At 42.6% G+C, this 5,000-nt stretch overlaps 12 non-coding genes and 1 pseudogene across 12 annotated transcripts in view; all 13 read right to left on the minus strand.

The window, feature by feature from the left end:
• The window catches only part of LOC145852178 (5S ribosomal RNA), a 119-nt gene extending 33 nt beyond the window's left edge, over positions 1-86 (minus strand). The window contains exon 1 of the ribosomal RNA XR_014374032.1: positions 1-86. This exon is cut by the window's left edge and continues 33 nt beyond it. This is a non-coding gene — a ribosomal RNA (5S ribosomal RNA).
• A 409-nt stretch (positions 87-495) lies between these two features.
• On the minus strand, positions 496-614 carry LOC145881795 (5S ribosomal RNA). The gene has a single exon (XR_014393365.1). It is a non-coding gene; the product is annotated as a 5S ribosomal RNA (ribosomal RNA).
• Positions 615-1,023: 409 nt separating this feature from the next.
• Positions 1,024-1,142, minus strand: LOC145855834 (5S ribosomal RNA). The gene has a single exon (XR_014376722.1). It is a non-coding gene; the product is annotated as a 5S ribosomal RNA (ribosomal RNA).
• Positions 1,143-1,551: 409 nt separating this feature from the next.
• On the minus strand, positions 1,552-1,670 carry LOC145884919 (5S ribosomal RNA). Its single transcript, XR_014396499.1, has one exon. It is a non-coding gene; the product is annotated as a 5S ribosomal RNA (ribosomal RNA).
• A 139-nt stretch (positions 1,671-1,809) lies between these two features.
• LOC145886012 (5S ribosomal RNA) lies at positions 1,810-1,928 on the minus strand. Its single transcript, XR_014397596.1, has one exon. It is a non-coding gene; the product is annotated as a 5S ribosomal RNA (ribosomal RNA).
• A 409-nt stretch (positions 1,929-2,337) lies between these two features.
• LOC145855835 (5S ribosomal RNA) lies at positions 2,338-2,456 on the minus strand. The gene has a single exon (XR_014376723.1). It is a non-coding gene; the product is annotated as a 5S ribosomal RNA (ribosomal RNA).
• Positions 2,457-2,595: 139 nt separating this feature from the next.
• On the minus strand, positions 2,596-2,714 carry LOC145886013 (5S ribosomal RNA). Its single transcript, XR_014397597.1, has one exon. It is a non-coding gene; the product is annotated as a 5S ribosomal RNA (ribosomal RNA).
• Positions 2,715-2,853: 139 nt separating this feature from the next.
• On the minus strand, positions 2,854-2,972 carry LOC145852742 (uncharacterized; annotated as a pseudogene).
• A 409-nt stretch (positions 2,973-3,381) lies between these two features.
• LOC145855836 (5S ribosomal RNA) lies at positions 3,382-3,500 on the minus strand. Its single transcript, XR_014376724.1, has one exon. It is a non-coding gene; the product is annotated as a 5S ribosomal RNA (ribosomal RNA).
• Positions 3,501-3,639: 139 nt separating this feature from the next.
• Positions 3,640-3,758, minus strand: LOC145852179 (5S ribosomal RNA). The gene has a single exon (XR_014374033.1). It is a non-coding gene; the product is annotated as a 5S ribosomal RNA (ribosomal RNA).
• Positions 3,759-4,167: 409 nt separating this feature from the next.
• LOC145885825 (5S ribosomal RNA) lies at positions 4,168-4,286 on the minus strand. The gene has a single exon (XR_014397409.1). It is a non-coding gene; the product is annotated as a 5S ribosomal RNA (ribosomal RNA).
• A 139-nt stretch (positions 4,287-4,425) lies between these two features.
• Positions 4,426-4,544, minus strand: LOC145851461 (5S ribosomal RNA). The gene has a single exon (XR_014373312.1). It is a non-coding gene; the product is annotated as a 5S ribosomal RNA (ribosomal RNA).
• A 409-nt stretch (positions 4,545-4,953) lies between these two features.
• The window catches only part of LOC145855838 (5S ribosomal RNA), a 119-nt gene continuing 72 nt past the window's right edge, over positions 4,954-5,000 (minus strand). The window contains exon 1 of the ribosomal RNA XR_014376726.1: positions 4,954-5,000. This exon is cut by the window's right edge and continues 72 nt beyond it. This is a non-coding gene — a ribosomal RNA (5S ribosomal RNA).

Here is a 5,000-nt window from a genome sequence, read left to right on the forward strand (position 1 = left end):
CCATCCAAGTACTAACCAGGCACGACCCTGCTTAGCTTCCGAGATCAGACGAGATTGGGCGTACCCAGGCTGGTATGGCCGTAAGCGAGAAACAACCTCTTGCTACAACATATATAGTCAAAGTGAGTGTGATAAACAGACATTGCATTTTCACCAATTAGATAAGCAGCTTGAACTTTGTGTCACTGAAAAAGTAGAAGAAATTACAAACACTGTTCCCATCACTTTTTAGCACAGGTAGTTGGATAAAATACAAACTTTATTTCCTTTCATCATTTGAACAGGGCAAAGGAGCACAAAGCACACACAAGCTGCATTCAGCAACAATATTCTTGTTTGTCTTATAAATACAAGGCAGATGCTAATTGAAAACACAAGGAAATTTGATCCTATTAAAAAGGCAGGAAGCTGCATTTAGTCAATTCATCATTAAATGCTTACTACAAGGCAGTGTTGCTGATGAAATAGTGCAGGGGCACACCCTCGTGGACAAAATGCTTACAGCACCTGGTATTCCCAGGCGGTCTCCCATCCAAGTACTAACCAGGCCCGACCCTGCTTAGCTTCCGAGATCAGACGAGATCGGGGGTACCCAGGCTGGTATGGCCGTAAGCGAGAAACAATCTCTTGCTACAACATATATAGTCAAAGTGAGTGTGATAAACAGACATTGCATTTTCACCAATTAGATAAGCAGCTTGAACTTTGTGTCACTGAAAAAGTAGAAGAAATTACAAACACTGTTCCCATCACTTTTTAGCACAGGTAGTTGGATAAAATACAAACTTTATTTCCTTTCATCATTTGAACAGGGCAAAGGAGCACAAAGCACACACAAGCTGCATTCAGCAACAATATTCTTGTTTGTCTTATAAATACAAGGCAGATGCTAATTGAAAACACAAGGAAATTTGATCCTATTAAAAAGGCAGGAAGCTGCATTTAGTCAATTCATCATTAAATGCTTACTACAAGGCAGTGTTGCTGATGAAATAGTGCAGGGGCACACCCTCGTGGACAAAATGCTTACAGCACCTGGTATTCCCAGGCGGTCTCCCATCCAAGTACTAACCAGGCCCGACCCTGCTTAGCTTCCGAGATCAGACGAGATCGGGCGTACCCAGGCTGGTATGGCCGTAAGCGAGAAACAATCTCTTGCTACAACATATATAGTCAAAGTGAGTGTGATAAACAGACATTGCATTTTCACCAATTAGATAAGCAGCTTGAACTTTGTGTCACTGAAAAAGTAGAAGAAATTACAAACACTGTTCCCATCACTTTTTAGCACAGGTAGTTGGATAAAATACAAACTTTATTTCCTTTCATCATTTGAACAGGGCAAAGGAGCACAAAGCACACACAAGCTGCATTCAGCAACAATATTCTTGTTTGTCTTATAAATACAAGGCAGATGCTAATTGAAAACACAAGGAAATTTGATCCTATTAAAAAGGCAGGAAGCTGCATTTAGTCAATTCATCATTAAATGCTTACTACAAGGCAGTGTTGCTGATGAAATAGTGCAGGGGCACACCCTCGTGGACAAAATGCTTACAGCACCTGGTATTCCCAGGCGGTCTCCCATCCAAGTACTAACCAGGCCCGACCATGCTTAGCTTCCGAGATCAGACGAGATCGGGCGTACCCAGGCTGGTATGGCCGTAAGCGAGAAACAATCTCTTGCTACAACATATATAGTCAAAGTGAGTCTGATAAAACAGACATTTAGTCAATTCATCATTAAATGCTTAATACAAGGCAGTGTTGCTGATGAAATAGTGCAAGAGCACACCCTCGTGGACAAAATGCTTACAGCACCTGGTATTCCCAGGCGGTCTCCCATCCAAGTACTAACCAGGCCCGACCCTGCTTAGCTTCCGAGATCAGACGAGATTGGGCGTACCCAGGCTGGTATGGCCGTAAGCGAGAAACAACCTCTTGCTACAACATATATAGTCAAAGTGAGTGTGATAAACAGACATTGCATTTTCACCAATTAGATAAGCAGCTTGAACTTTGTGTCACTGAAAAAGTAGAAGAAATTACAAACACTGTTCCCATCACTTTTTAGCACAGGTAGTTGGATAAAATACAAACTTTATTTCCTTTCATCATTTGAACAGGGCAAAGGAGCACAAAGCACACACAAGCTGCATTCAGCAACAATATTCTTGTTTGTCTTATAAATACAAGGCAGATGCTAATTGAAAACACAAGGAAATTTGATCCTATTAAAAAGGCAGGAAGCTGCATTTAGTCAATTCATCATTAAATGCTTACTACAAGGCAGTGTTGCTGATGAAATAGTGCAGGGGCACACCCTCGTGGACAAAATGCTTACAGCACCTGGTATTCCCAGGCGGTCTCCCATCCAAGTACTAACCAGGCCCGACCCTGCTTAGCTTCCGAGATCAGACGAGATCGGGCGTACCCAGGCTGGTATGGCCGTAAGCGAGAAACAATCTCTTGCTACAACATATATAGTCAAAGTGAGTCTGATAAAACAGACATTTAGTCAATTCATCATTAAATGCTTAATACAAGGCAGTGTTGCTGATGAAATAGTGCAAGAGCACACCCTCGTGGACAAAATGCTTACAGCACCTGGTATTCCCAGGCGGTCTCCCATCCAAGTACTAACCAGGCCCGACCCTGCTTAGCTTCCGAGATCAGACGAGATTGGGCGTACCCAGGCTGGTATGGCCGTAAGCGAGAAACAACCTCTTGCTACAACATATATAGTCAAAGTGAGTCTGATAAAACAGACATTTAGTCAATTCATCATTAAATGCTTACTACAAGGCAGTGTTGCTGATGAAATAGTGCAAGAGCACACCCTCGTGGACAAAATGCTTACAGCACCTGGTATTCCCAGGCGGTCTCCCATCCAAGTACTAACCAGGCCCGACCCTGCTTAGCTTCCGAGAGCAGCCGAGATCGTGCGTACCCAGGCTGGTATGGCCGTAAGCAAGAAAAAATCTCTTGCTACAACATATATAGTCAAAGTGAGTGTGATAAACAGACATTGCATTTCCACCAATTAGATAAGCAGCTTGAACTTTGTGTCACTGAAAAAGTAGAAGAAATTACAAACACTCTTCCCATCACTTTTTAGCACAGGTAGTTGGATAAAATACAAACTTTATTTCCTTTCATCATTTGAACAGGGCAAAGGAGCACAAAGCACACACAAGCTGCATTCAGCAACAATATTCTTGTTTGTCTTATAAATACAAGGCAGATGCTAATTGAAAACACAAGGAAATTTGATCCTATTAAAAAGGCAGGAAGCTGCATTTAGTCAATTCATCATTAAATGCTTACTACAAGGCAGTGTTGCTGATGAAATAGTGCAGGGGCACACCCTCGTGGACAAAATGCTTACAGCACCTGGTATTCCCAGGCGGTCTCCCATCCAAGTACTAACCAGGCCCGACCCTGCTTAGCTTCCGAGATCAGACGAGATCGGGCGTACCCAGGCTGGTATGGCCGTAAGCGAGAAACAATCTCTTGCTACAACATATATAGTCAAAGTGAGTCTGATAAAACAGACATTTAGTCAATTCATCATTAAATGCTTAATACAAGGCAGTGTTGCTGATGAAATAGTGCAAGAGCACACCCTCGTGGACAAAATGCTTACAGCACCTGGTATTCCCAGGCGGTCTCCCATCCAAGTACTAACCAGGCACGACCCTGCTTAGCTTCCGAGATCAGACGAGATTGGGCGTACCCAGGCTGGTATGGCCGTAAGCGAGAAACAACCTCTTGCTACAACATATATAGTCAAAGTGAGTGTGATAAACAGACATTGCATTTTCACCAATTAGATAAGCAGCTTGAACTTTGTGTCACTGAAAAAGTAGAAGAAATTACAAACACTGTTCCCATCACTTTTTAGCACAGGTAGTTGGATAAAATACAAACTTTATTTCCTTTCATCATTTGAACAGGGCAAAGGAGCACAAAGCACACACAAGCTGCATTCAGCAACAATATTCTTGTTTGTCTTATAAATACAAGGCAGATGCTAATTGAAAACACAAGGAAATTTGATCCTATTAAAAAGGCAGGAAGCTGCATTTAGTCAATTCATCATTAAATGCTTACTACAAGGCAGTGTTGCTGATGAAATAGTGCAGGGGCACACCCTCGTGGACAAAATGCTTACAGCACCTGGTATTCCCAGGCGGTCTCCCATCCAAGTACTAACCAGGCCCGACCCTGCATAGCTTCCGAGATCAGACGAGATCGGGCGTACCCAGGCTGGTATGGCCGTAAGCGAGAAACAATCTCTTGCTACAACATATATAGTCAAAGTGAGTCTGATAAAACAGACATTTAGTCAATTCATCATTAAATGCTTAATACAAGGCAGTGTTGCTGATGAAATAGTGCAAGAGCACACCCTCGTGGACAAAATGCTTACAGCACCTGGTATTCCCAGGCGGTCTCCCATCCAAGTACTAACCAGGCCCGACCCTGCTTAGCTTCCGAGATCAGACGAGATTGGGCGTACCCAGGCTGGTATGGCCGTAAGGGAGAAACAACCTCTTGCTACAACATATATAGTCAAAGTGAGTGTGATAAACAGACATTGCATTTTCACCAATTAGATAAGCAGCTTGAACTTTGTGTCACTGAAAAAGTAGAAGAAATTACAAACACTGTTCCCATCACTTTTTAGCACAGGTAGTTGGATAAAATACAAACTTTATTTCCTTTCATCATTTGAACAGGGCAAAGGAGCACAAAGCACACACAAGCTGCATTCAGCAACAATATTCTTGTTTGTCTTATAAATACAAGGCAGATGCTAATTGAAAACACAAGGAAATTTGATCCTATTAAAAAGGAAGGAAGCTGCATTTAGTCAATTCATCATTAAATGCTTACTACAAGGCAGTGTTGCTGATGAAATAGTGCAGGGGCACACCCTCGTGGACAAAATGCTTACAGCACCTGGTATTCCCAGGCGGTCTCCCATCCAAGTACTA

Source organism: Salmo salar, chromosome 08, assembly GCF_965601325.2.
Source record: "Salmo salar chromosome 08, fSalSal1, whole genome shotgun sequence".
NCBI lineage: Eukaryota > Metazoa > Chordata > Actinopteri > Salmoniformes > Salmonidae > Salmo > Salmo salar.